This window comes from Schistocerca gregaria, chromosome X (genome assembly GCF_023897955.1).
Source record: "Schistocerca gregaria isolate iqSchGreg1 chromosome X, iqSchGreg1.2, whole genome shotgun sequence".
Taxonomy (NCBI): Eukaryota; Metazoa; Arthropoda; class Insecta; order Orthoptera; family Acrididae; genus Schistocerca; species Schistocerca gregaria.
In genome coordinates this window covers 654,763,639-654,777,869 of record NC_064931.1, presented here as the reverse complement: position 1 = coordinate 654,777,869, position 14,231 = coordinate 654,763,639, and the positions used below count along the sequence as shown (strand labels likewise).

The following is a 14,231-nucleotide window of genomic DNA, read 5'->3' as shown; positions in this document are numbered from 1 at the left end:
ATGTTAAAAATTTGGATAGGTGTCATTACTTATTTGTAACTTTGCAGATTCGCATGAAGATGGGACACGGGTCACAAAACTGGGTTGTGCATTCTTTTTAGGAAATAAAAAATTTCACAACTGTAGCGGACCTTATCGCTGATGATCATTATCAACAGTTGTGGAAGTCCCGTCAGGAGAACCAAATGAAAAAAAAAATATTGTCTTGAAGAATATGGAGGTACGTTGTTCTGCTAGTGGAATAAAAGACGAGGATGCAACTTTGTCAGATCTACAAGACTAAATGTTAGAATTAAATGAGTCAGAATTAAACGACAATAGTTCGTCAACGCAGAATGTTTCAGAAGTGTCAAACGTATTAGAATTACATGACAATACTTGGTCATCACAAAATGTTTTAAATGTACAAAACAGGTCAGACGTCACGTAAGTCATTCATCATGTGAATATACACTCCTGGAAATAGAAAAAAGAACACATTGACACCGGTGTGTCAGACCCACTATACTTGCTCCGGACACTGCGAGAGGGCTGTACAAGCAATGATCACACGAACGGCACAGCGGACACACCAGGAAGCGCGGTGTTGGCCGTCGAATGGCGCTAGCTGCGCAGCATTTGTGCACCGCCGCCGTCAGTGTCAGCCAGTTTGCCGTGGCATACGGAGCTCCATCGCAGTCTTCAACACTGGTAGCATGCCGCGCCAGCGTGGACGTGAACCGTATGTGCAGTTGACGGACTTTGAGCGAGGGCGTATAGTGGGCATGCGGGAGGCCGGGTGGACGTACCGCCGAATTGCTCAACACGTGGGGCGTGAGGTCTCCACAGTACATCGATGTTGTCGCCAGTGGTCGGCGGAAGGTGCACGTGCCCGTCGACCTGGAACCAGACCGCAGCGACGCACGGATGCACGCCAAGACCGTAGGATCCTACGCAGTGCCGTAGGGGACCGCACCGCCACTTCCCAGCAAATTAGGGACACTGTTGCTCCTGGGGTATCGGCGAGGACCATTCGCAACCGTCTCCATGAAGCTGGGCTACGGTCCCGCACACCGTTAGGCCGTCTTCCGCTCACGCCCCAACATCGTGCAGCCCGCCTCCAGTGGTGTCGCGACAGGCGTGAATGGAGGGACGAATGGAGACGTGTCGTCTTCCGCGATGAGAGCCTCTTCTGCCTTGGTGCCAATGATGGTCGTATGCGTGTTTGGCGCCGTGCAGGTGAGCGCCACAGTCAGGACTGCATACGACCGAGGCACACAGGGCCAACACCCGGCATCATGGTGTGGGGAGCGATCTCCTACACTGGCCGTACACCTCTGGTGATCGTCGAGGGGACACTGAATAGTTCATGGTACATCCACACCGTCATAGAACCCATCGTTCTACCATTCCTAGACCGGCAAGGGAACTTGCTGTTCCAACAGGACAATGCACGTCCGCATGTATCCCGTGCCACCCAATGTGCTCTAGAAGGTGTAAGTCAACTACCTTGGCCAGCAAGATCTCCGGATCTGTCCCCCATTGACCATGTTTGAGACTGGATGAAGCGTCGTCTCACGCGGTCTGCACGTCCTGCACGAACGCTGGTCCAACTGAGGCGCCAGGTGGAAATGGCATGGCAAGCCGTTCCACAAGACTACATCCAGCATCTCTACGATCTTTTCCATGGGAGAATAGCAGCCTGCATTGCTGCGAAAGGTGGATATACACTGTACTAGTGCCGACATTGTGCATGTGCCTGTGGTTCTGTCAGTGTGATCATGTGATGTATCTGACCCCAGGAATGTGTCAATAAAGTTTCCCCTTCCTGGGACAATGAATTCACGGTGTTCTTATTTCAATTTCCAGGAGTGTAGGTCAGGAACATCCTGAAAACCATGGGTCTGTCCTGAGTGAATCAAATGCGACTCACCACACTGAATCGACAGATACTGCGCTTACCAACGATTATGACGACGTATCCAATGAAAGTACGGCAGTAAACGTTACTGATACTAACGATGATGTCATGAGGTTTCTCAGGGAGTTGAGTCAAAAAGTGAACAGGCAGGGTCAAAAGATGGGCATTCGAGCAAAAGCAGGTCAACACGCTAATCAAACAATAGTAAATTCTTCTAAACAAGAAATAAAAAATTCGAACACAAAGAATAAACAAGTAATTAAAGAAGAAATTGAATTAATGAAAGATGGTATTCCCTTAGAAACTTCAGCATGATTTAAGAGGCTCAAAGAAAGTCAAAATTTACTAATTTGTAATGTCGTAGCAAAAATGGGTAAAACTAGAGAATTATTTGAAGGAAGTCACCATACACAAGTTTATTTAGAACCAAAGATGATATCAGTAGGAAATGAAAACCATTTAGAAAACTTAATTTGTCTTGAAGATAATACGAGGGTGGTCCATAAAGTAAGTTCCAATCTGTAGCTAAATGGAAACAACAGTGAAAATCAGAAGCATTTTATTTGCAGGAGTGAGCTACACTTTCCAGATACTTCTCTACATAGTGGCCGCTCCGACTTAGACATTTGGCGGAGCGTATACACAATTTCCAACACCATCATCTCAGAAGGCAGCCGCCTGTGCTTTCCAATAATTCTCTACGCTTGTCTATAGCGCGTAGCCTTCACCCAAGTGTTGTCTTCGTATCCAGCGTTTCATGTGAACAGAGATGATACTCAGGACGAACCAATTAGCGCTGTGTTGTAGGTGATCGAACAGTTCCCATGGAAAAGGCTGCAGGAGCATCTTCACTGCCCCTGCAGAGTGCGGCTGAGAACTGCCATGAAGAGGGAAGTGCGTGGCAGTTGTGTTAGGCGGGCTGTACTCATTAAGGCGAAGCCTCTCAGCGGGCCCTCCTACTTGGCGGGAGACATCGTTGTTCTAGGCACCTTTACTCGCTCACAGTGCGCTCACAACTGAAAAGAACGTCTTGATGCGATCGACGATCATACTAGAGATACTACCCAACACATATGTGCAAAGCTTCGTCGGGTTTTCACTGTGGTGTCCATTTCACGAGCAATCGGAACTTACTTTCTGGACAACCCTTGTAGCTATGAAGCAATAGTGGAATCAAATGAGCTTCGAGCGATTGTTTTCGAACTTAGTGATGTTAATTTAGTTGGAGTGGCTGAGGTTCAGTCAACTAAAAATCAAATGGGAAATGAGAATTGTTACTCTTCATATATGCAGTAATGGTTTAAAGAAAGAAAAAATAAGGTTCACAAAGCTCCATGTGAACTGAAAGTTCGCAGAGAGCTGCTTAAAATTAAATGTAATGAGAATGCAAGCGAACTTTCATTCGATCTGAAAGAGTTTTCAAGTAAAACAGACTACAGATCGGTGTAAGATGTAGACTTAATAGCTATTTTCACCAATCATGTTAGATAGCTGTGCAGGGTGTACTGAAAGACGGATTGTCATGTACATTTGGAATAACATACAGATATCGTAAATTTACGCATCGCCAGCGAAATTTTTCGCTCGTCACACCTCGTGGGAAAATAAATCGATGCAGGGGACAGATGGATACCGTATCCGTTTCGGATAGGATGCGATCATGTGCAGTAATGTCTGCAGGATTACACAAAGTAAAATTTCTAAATGTAAAAAAACGAAATTGGTTAAGGCACATGAAAATAAATTCCATCATGAATGTGAAGAGAACATAGACATCGTGAATACAGGTAACAGGGATGAATAAACAGAGTATGCTGAACAGACAGAGAACACGAGTAGTATGTTGTAGTAAACGAGACAAATTCCATAAAAATCGGTTGTTTCGGTAATTTAAGGATGAATAAATGGAATGACGAGTCACTGAATATTTGTAAATTATACAACGATTATTATGAGGGAAGGGAGAATGACAGGTCAGGCTATAACGAAAGGACAACCGAGAAGCAAAGGATAAGCCAAATTATATCGATCTGATATCTGATGACGATATGTGGATGCAGTTTATGAGGAACTGTGCGTATTAGAAAAATGTTGTGAGTACCACATTTATTTGTTAATGTCGCAGAAGTCGACACGAAAAACCTTCGCGTACTTACAGCTCTTTCGTGAGTGTGTGATTAGTGGTTACAGATCCTCAAGCTACAATTGTGCTGCTTCCTTCTCTTATATTTTTGCGCTGTTATCTACTCTCCTGCTATCCATAATTATGCCTAGAATACTCTTTAGCCAAAAAACACTAGAGGGGGGAAGACGTCATTGCTTATAAACCATGGTAAATTGTACTGATCCAAATTTGTACAAAGGAGTTAATAATTTATAAGTTATGTATTACTTAATTTCAATTATTAGATTTCCAATGGTATGTTACATGCCAAATTAAGTAAAAAATGTTCTATTTTATACCCAGCTGCAATCGTAAATTTTACGAGGATTTAGTCATCTAGGATCAACTATTGACCTGTGAGGAGTGAAGATGAATGATACGCAAAAATCGTTTTTGGAGTCAAAGACACTTTTGAGCACCGTGAAAGGAGAAACTTTCATTAACTATATCTAACGACAAGGAGGTAAAATTCTTAGAATATGTGGAAATCACAAACATTAAACATATCATGAAACGAGGTAATACATAATACGTGCAGAAATGTGTAATGTTAAACAAAAAATACAAAATATCTTATATACTGTCGGTAACACAGCAACTACGAAGTCTGTATTAAGCTGTGCAGGCAGAACATACACTAAAATTTGCTTGAGCATACAGAGAAATAAACACGACAGTCATAATGACTCCAAGCTATAAATCAATAGGTAAGTGAATAACATTACGAGATATAAAACCTTTTTTTGCGTTAATAAATCAAGAAGGATAGGTTCTCACAAGAAAGCAGCGGGAGCAGACAGCTCAGGTCATTAACGTACGATATGAACGAGAGAAGATAAAATACTGTAGGTAAACGATCATGGGCCCCAGGTAGAGGAGACTGAATATTGTAGGTAACCGCTACTGGGCCACATTACTTTAGAACGAATTTGTTGAGCCGGTAATCAGATAAGGTGACCCCTTTAGCTAGAAGTGTTTAGCAGTCGAAGAATATTTGTCTTATGAAATGAGGAAGAAGTGAGCTGGTAGTATTGAGGGACGAACGAAATATTATACTTGTTAAGTCAGGTACACTGGAAGATATCAGGAGAAATCCTAATCATCATGAGACACAGCAACAACAGGAAGAATAAATACATGAAAATATGGTAGCATGAAACAAAAGTAAGTACCTGATAAGCCTGTCCAACACTACATTACAACTGCCACCTTTGTGATAATAACAGAGACAGACACAGTTAGCAAATACAGACTATGTGAACGCCATAATAACGAAATGTCAGACGCTGAATACCAAATTATCACTGTTGACAGTGCAAAATACGAATTCTTTCAGACCTGAGGCAGAACGCTTTCATACAGCACAGTTTTTCGTAAACTGCATCCAAAAATCGTGATCAGATATCAGATCGATATACTTTGGCTTATCGTTTGTTTCTTAGTTGTCCTTTCGTTATAGCTTTACCTGTCATTCTCCACTCCCTCATAATAATCATTGTATACTTTTCAAATATTTAGCCACTCATCGTTCCATTTATTCATATCCTTATAAGATAAAGAATAATGTGTCGTATGCATGGTGAGGCAGTGCAGTGAAAGAAAGATTAAAATTATACATAAACATGTAAATGTAAATTGAGAAGGAGAAAAACAATTGCAGGTTGGACAGAGGGAAGGGAGCGAGGCGAACTAATGGCCTTTAGAGGGCGAACGGCCCAATGACCTTCCGTTAAGTGGATCACAGCGGGGGTCGCAAGCCCTGCCTACATCGGCCAGACGTACAGAAAATATATGAGTCACAAGAGCACTCAGCCTACAGGTCGGAGAAACACGAAGGTTAATGACATGAAGGTTAATGGCACCTAAAGCAATGTCGTACAAGGAGACTATTAATAACAGTAATGGTGTCTCTATTTGAAAAATTAATGATTATGTATTTCTCTCATAGAATTAGAGTGCAATCACTTGTTACTAATTAATTAAAAATGTCTCTTTCATGTACTTATCTAACGGGTGTACGATGAGAGGGAAAGCAGAAGACAAGGAAAGCTGCCTTACCACAACGAAACAACGATCGAGGGAAATGTCTGAAGCAAGATTCCTCAACCGGCAAATAAACAACAGCAGCCTTCCGTCAATACTGTTTAGTGATATGTAAAGATGGCAAAGCGTTGAAAGATATGTTTAAGTATGATTAATGAGTGGTTACAAAAGGCAATACGCCTAGTACTGATAAACGTGAACAGAGAAAGCAACGCACTGAATTATAAATATGCAATTCTATGCAATGAATTTCACAATTAAAATTCGAATGTTAGAGTCACTAAACAGACAGCACACGGTTGGAGGAGAAATAGTGCAAGAAATTTACTAGAAATTCAAGTAACAAAATTAAGTATGAGCTAAGTAGTATATACGCACTATCATTAACAAATTAGCATCACTGTGTAGGTCACTACAGATAAACGCGGGAGAAAACAAATAAGCAGTCTCGTTTTTTTTTTCAAATTTTTCACTGTCACTGGGACTTACTAATTTTGAAAAAACAATTAAGGTGGAGAATGTGCAACATTTATATTAGATAACATGTATCTGGGACTTTTTAAGATTGTCCTATACCACGTATTACGTGGATGTTCCAGCGCGGCACCTGGGTGACTTAGTCTGGCGTCACGACGTCACCCGCGTCTGAAACATCCGACTGAGCTGGGCCACAATATATACAGGGTGTTACAAAAAGGTACGGCCAAACTTTCACGAAACATTCCTCACACACAAAGAAAGAAAATATGTTATGTGGACATGTGTCCAGAAACGCTTACTTTCCATGTTAGAGTTCATTTTATTACTTCTCTTCCAATCACATTAATCATGGAATGGAAACACACAGCAACAGAACGTACCAACGTGACTTCAAACACTTTGTTACAGGAAATGTTCAAAATGTCCTCCGTTAGCGAGGATACATGCATCCACCCTCCGTCGCATGGAATCCCTGACGCGCTCATGCAGCCGTCCACAATACGAGCACGAAGAGTTTCTACATTTGGTACCGCGGTTGCGTAGAGGGTTGAGGTCAGGAGAGCGTGGAGGCCATGGAATTGGTCCGCCTCTACCAATCCATCGGTCACCGAATCTGTTGTTCAGAAGCGTACAAACACTTCGACTGAAATGTTCAGGAGTTCCATCGTGCATGAACCACATGTTGTGTCGTACTTGTAAAGGCACATGTTCTAGCAGCACAGGTAGAGTATACCGTATGAAATCATGATAACGTGCTCCATTGAGCGTAGGTGGAAGAACATGGGGCCCAATTAAGACTTCACCAACAATGCCTGCCCAAACGTTTACAGAAAATCTGTGTTGATGACGTGACTGCACAATTGCGTGCGGATTCTCGTCAGCCCACACATGTTGATTGTGAAAATTTACAATTTGATCACGTTAGAATGAAGCCTCGTCCGTAAAGAGAACATTTACACTGAAATGAGGAGTGACACATTGTTGGATGAACCATTCGCAGAAGTGTACCCGTGGAGGCCAATCAGCTGCTGATAGTGCCTGCACACGCTGTACATGGTACGGAAACAACTGGTTCTCCCGTAGCACTCTCCATACAGTGACGTGGTCAACGTTACCCCTTGTACAGCAGCAACTTCTCTGACGCTGACATTAGGGTTATCGTCAACTGCACGAAGAATTGTCTCGTCCATTGCAGGTGACCTCGTCGTTCTAGGTCTTCCCCAGTCGTGAGTCATAGGCTGGAATGTTCCGTGCTCCCTAAGACGCCGATCAATTGCTTGTCGGGACACCATCGGTCTGGAATTCTGTCTCGATACAAGCGTACCGCACCACGGCCATTGCCCCGTGCTAATCCATACATCAAATGGGCATCTGCCAACTCCGCATTTGTAAACATTGCACGGACTGCAAAACCACGTGCGTGATGAACACTAACCTGTTGATGCTACGTACGGATGTGCTTGATGCTAGTACTGTAGAGCAATGAGTCGCGTGTCAACACAAGTACCAAAGTCAACATTACCTTCCTTCAATTGGGCCAACTGGCGGTGAATCGAGGAAGTACAGTACATACTGACGAAACTTTAATGAGCTCTAACATGTAAATTAAGCGTTTCCGGATACATGTCCTCATAACATCTTTTCTTTATTTGTTTGTGAGGAATGTTTCCTGAAAGTTTGGCCGTACCTTCTTGTAACACCCTGTATAGTAAAACGAAATTTCCATGGCTGGGATTGGCTGAAACGAGTGACGTGGAAGTTCCCTTGTTTGAGCAGACCTGAGGTCGTGCTGTTGGGGGGCAGTCCTGAGGGTCGCGCTGGTACGGGCAGTCCTGCAGCGAGGGCCACCGCGAACGGGCGTGTCGACGGTGACTCTCATCAGTTGTTACAAATACCATGCAAATGTTCGTAACTGCATATACACGGACTGAACAGTCCTGCGTCAAGTAAAGTGTGTCGGAAGTAATTACTACTGGAAGTACTTTAAGTGCAATCTGCCTACAATTCCAGAATGGAATTCAACCTATTAAGTGTACAGTGAGTGTGATGTGAAGAACCACAGGCATAGTTAAATGGCATCCCTTTAAAAAAGCACAAACTGAATGGTCTTTACTGCACTAGGTCTGCACGAGATGACGACCAGGGCTTATACTACAGGAAGATGTCAGGTGAGTGGAAATAAAAAAAAAAACGCCAGGCTGATGGATCTGCACATCTCCACCAACAACCTCGCGTGTACAATCTACTCTGTTACAACTAAAGCCTGGGGCACGTCTTGCCAACGCAAGGAGACTGTAGATGGTTCCGTACCGCAGTCGGTGAAAACCATATGCTTATAGGATCACTTCGTTGTCCTTTTGTCTGTCCTTCTGTTAAGACCCCTTTTTCTCAGAAAAGGGTAGAGGTATCAAGTCGAAATTTATGTCAAATACTATTTAAGCTTGTAAGTTAATACATTCAAAAGATTCGACCATTTAAGACACAGATTTTGATAATCGCAAACTCACTCATCAAAACCTATAGATGGACTACCTATATACACATTTAAGTTTACACGAAACCCTCAAAATGCGAGTCCTCCTCGCACTTTTGCAGCTTTTCGCATGTATTTTGGTTTTGACGCAGTCATATCCAGAAACTCCAGAGGCACTTATGGGTAACTCGGTCTAGTATCTGTTCTTATCAGCTTAATACACTACAGGCCATTAAAATTGCTAAACCAAGAAGAAATGCAGATGATAAACTCATATTCAAATGGTTCAAATGGCTCTGAGCACTATGGGACTCAACTGCTGTGGTCATTAGTCCCCTAGAACTTAGAACTACTTAAACCTAACTAACCTAAGGACATCACACACATCCATGCCCGAGGCAGGATTCGAACCTGCGACCGTAGCAGTCCCACGGTTCCGGACTGCGCGCCTAGAACCGCGAGACCACCGCGGCCGGCAACTCATATTCATTGGACAAATATATTATACTAGAACTGACATGTGATTACATTTTCACGCAATTTGGGTGCATAGATCCTGAGAAATCAGTACCCAGAACAACCACCTCTGGGCGTAATAACGGCCTTCATACGCCTGGGCATTGAGTCAAACAGAGCTTGGACGGCGCGTACAGGTACAGCTGCCCATGCAGCTTCAACACGATACCACATTTCATCAAGAGTAGTGACTGGCGTATTGTGACGGGCCAGTTACTAGGCCACCATTGACCAGACGTTTTCGGTTGGTGAGAGAACTGGAGAATGTGCTGGCCAGGGCAGCAGTCGAACATTTTCTGTAACCAGAAAGGTCCGTACAGGACCTGCAACATCCGGTCGTGCATTATCCTGCTGAAATGTAGGGTTTCGCAGGGATCGAATGAAGGGTAGAGCCACGGGTCGTAACACATCTGAAATGTAACGTCCACTGTTCAAAGTGCCGTCAATGCGAACAAGAGGTGACCGAGACGTGTAACCCATACCATCACGCCGGGTTGAAACGCCAGCATGGCGATGACGAATACACGCTTCCAATGTGCGTTCACCACGATGTCGTCAAACAGGAATGCGACCATCATGACGCTGTAAACAGAATCTAGATTCATCCTAAAAAATGACGTTTTGCCATTCGTGCACCCAGTACAGAATGGCAGGCGCTCCTGTATGTGAAACAGCGTCAAGGGTAACCGCAGCCATGGTCTCCGTGCTGATAGTCCGTGCTGCTGCAAACGTCGTCGAACTGTTCGTGCAGATGGTTGTTGTCTTGCGCACGTCCCCATCTTTTGACTCAGGGTTCGAGACGTGGCTGCACGACCGGTTACAGCCATGCGGATAAGATGCGTGTCATCTCGACTGCTAGTTATACGATGCCGTTGGGATCCAGCACGGCTTTCCGTATTACCCTCCTGAACCCACCCATTCCATATTCTGCTAACAGTCATTGGATCTCGACCAACGAAAGCAGCAACATCGCGAAAAGAAAAGCCGCAATCGCGATAGGCTACAATCCGACCTTTATCAAAGTCTGAAACAGGATGGTAGGCATTTATCCTCCTCATACGAGGCATCACAACAACGTTTCACCAGGAAAAGCCGGTCAACTGCTGTTTGTGTATGAGAAATCGGTTGGAAACTTTTCTCATGACAGCACATTGTAGGTGTCGCCACCGGCGCCAACCTTGTGTGAATGCTCTGCAAAGCTAATCATTTGCATATCACAGCACCTTCTTCCTCTCGTTAAATTTCGCTTCAGAAGCACGTCATCTTCGGTTGTAGCAATTTTAATGGCTAGTAGTGTATCTCACACATTCTACGTAGGAGGACCAAAATATTAAACTCATTTTGTACTTCCACCTCTGTCGTGAGATGGCCTAAATTGGCAGTACTGTTGCGATAGGCCCTCCTAAAATTATAAAGTTAACAGAAAGATGTAGGTTAAGACGCTAACAAAATTTTTCTCTGTTGGCATTGAACTCGGAGATAACCGTTTCGAATCTTGGAGTGGAACAAATTTTCATTTTCAGTATTTGATTGTCAAGGGAAGAGAGGTTGTGGCTTAAAGAGCTTCAATACCAGACTTTATGACAACGTCATGGATTAAATTCCAAACCTCTCTAGAGCAGGTTATGAAGTGAGGGCGTATGATACTGTGCACGGTGATCTGTCTATGGGTTAGGAAAGTTAATTCGGTGGCCCAGGTGACAGCCACGCGGGTTTAACCGAGCGGTCTAGGGCGCAGCCGTCATGGACTGCGCCCCTGGTCCCGGCTGAGGTTAGAGTCCTCCCTCTGGCATGGGTGTGTGTGTTTGTCCTTGGGATAATTTAGGTTAAGTTGTGTATAAGCTTAGGGACTGATGACCTTAGCAGTTAAGTCCCATAAGATTTCACACACATCTGAACATCATCATCCCAGGTGACAAAAGTGTCGGACCTCCTTGTGCCTTGTGAAATGCAGCAACTCGACGCGACATGGGTTCACCATGTCGTTGGAAGTCCACAGCAGAAATATTGAACCAAGTTGTGAAAATATTACAGTGCAGGATTTTGTGCACAAACTGATCTCTCAATAGTATTCCATAAATGTTCGATGAGATTCACGTCAGGCGATCTGAGTGGCCAAACATTCCATATAATTGTGCAGAATGTTGTTCAAACTAATCCTGACTAATTGTGGCCCAGTGACATGGTGCATTGTCATCGATAAAAATTCTATCGTTATTTGGGAACATCAAATTCAAAATGGTTCAAATGGCCCTAAGCACTGTGGGACTTAACATCTGAGGTCATCAGTCCCCTGGACGTAGAACTACTTAAACCTAACTAACCTAAGGACATCACACACGTCCATGCCCGAGGCAGGATTCGAACTTGTGACCTCAGCAGCCGCGTGGTTCCGGACTGAAGCGCCTAGAACCGACCAGCCACAGCGGCCGGCCAACATCAAGTCCATGAATCGCTGCAAATGGTCTCCAAGTAGCAGAACATAACCACTTCCAGTCAATGATCGGCTCAGTTGGACTAGAGGACCCAGTCCATCTCATGTAAACAAAGCCCCCATCATTATGGAGCCACCACCATTTTGCAGAGTGCCTCGTTGATAACTCGGATCTGTGGCTTCTTCGGGTTTTGGCCACATTCGAATCCTACCATGTGCTATTACCAACTCAAATCGGGACTCACATGACCGAGCCACGGTTTTACAGTCGTCCAAGGTCCAACTGATATGGTCACGGCCCCAGGAGAGGCGCTGCTGCTAGCAAAGGCATTCGCGTCGGTCGTCCGCTGACATATCCCATTAACGTCAAACTTCACCGCAGTGTCCTAAAGAACACGTTCGCCGTATGTTCCACATTGATTTCTGAAGTTATTTCACACAGTGTCTCTCGTCCGTTAGTTCTGACAACGCTATGCGAACTCCGCTGCTCTCGGTCGTTAAGTGAAGACCATCGACCATTGCCTTGTCCATGATGAGAGGTAATGCCTGAACTTTGGTCTTCTCGGTATACTATTGACACTGTGGATCTCGGAATATTGAACCACCTAACGATTTCCGAAATGGAATGTCCTATGCGTCCAGCTCCACCTCCCATTCCGCGTTCAAATTCTGTTAACTCTTGTCGTGCTGTTATAATCACCTCGGTAACTTCTTCACATGATTCAAGGGAGTAAAAATGACAGTCCTGCAAATGCACTGTCCTTTTCTACCTTGTGTACGCGATACTACCGCCATTTGTATATGTGCATATCGTAATCCCATGACTTTGTTCACTTCAGTGAGGAGCAGGCAATCTGTTTCACCCTCTCTATCATCGTCGTCATCGTCGCCGTCATTATCATCACGAACAACAATAATGACAACAACAACGACAAAGATAACGAAAGTAAGATAAAAACGACACAAACTCCATACTCATCACTTGCATGAGCCTCTTACAGAGGGGAGGTTGCACCTTCCCCTCAGGACCTTCAGGCCAAGAAATACGAGGTTTGTCCGGAAAATACGTATAAAAGATGAATAATAACTTTATTTTACAATTATTTAGGTATTACAATATGGTCTCCTTCAAAGTACTCGCCCTGAAACGCGATACACTTCTGCCAACGCCGTTTCCACTGTTGATAACATTTCTGAAAGTCTTCAGTTGTTATGTTCTGTTGCCGTGTCGTTTCCGCCTTGATGGCTTCCACATCTCCCAAGTGCCGCCCCCGAAGCACCATTTTGCATTTCGGGAACATGAAGAAGTCACACGGAGCTAAATCCGGTGAATAAGGCGGGTGGTCTGTCACGGTGATTGAGCTTCGGGCCAAAAACTACAACGAGCGACGTGTGAGCGGGTGCATTGTCGTGATGAAGGATCCACCTGCCCCCTTTTGCCAACTTCGGTCGAACTCGGACCACACGAGCTCTGAGACGTGTCAGAACCTCAACGTAAAAATTTCCGTACACTCTCTGGCCGGGATGGACAAATTGCTTGTGAACAATGCCCCTAGAATCAAAGAAATCAATCAAAATTCTCTTCACATTGGACCTTGATTTTCGCGACACTTTTGTTCTCGGTTCTCCTGCTAGTTTCCATTCCTTGCCTTGACATTTGAGCTCCACATCTAATTCTTAAAACCAGGACGCGTCTCCAGTGATGACTCGGTTGAGAAAGTCCCCTCGTTCCTCTGCTTCCAACCAATTCTCACAGCACTCAACCCTCTTTGCTTTCTGTTCTGGCGTCAAGAACTTCGGTACGATTTTCGCACACAATTTCTTCATTTCAAGTTTCTGTGTCAGGATTTCGTGAACGATTGTTTTGGGGATTGACAGCTCGTCAGCAATCATTCTGACTGTCAATCTACGGTCTTTAAGAACACAAGCCCGAATTCGTTCAACATTTGCATCGGAACTCGATGTCCTGGGCAAGAGTCATCGTTCACTTCTTTTCGGCCATCCCGGAACCTTTTTAACCACTTGTTCACAGTTGGTTCCTTCAGAGAATTGTCTCCGTAAACCTGTTTCAAACACTCAAAAATCTCACGGCCATTCTTGCCTAGCTTTGCAAGAAACTTGATGTTGACGCGCTGTTCCTCAATCAGAGAGAGCTCCATGCCGACGACAGGTGAAAGAGGGTAACTGTCTACAAGCTCCCGCACACTCCCACCGTCACGCA

At 44.4% G+C, this 14,231-nt stretch overlaps 1 protein-coding gene across 2 annotated transcripts in view; it reads left to right on the top strand.

The window, feature by feature from the left end:
- The window catches only part of LOC126297689 (histidine decarboxylase), a 393,180-nt gene that overhangs the window by 198,101 nt on the left and 180,848 nt on the right, over positions 1 to 14,231 (top strand). The window lies entirely within an intron of this gene.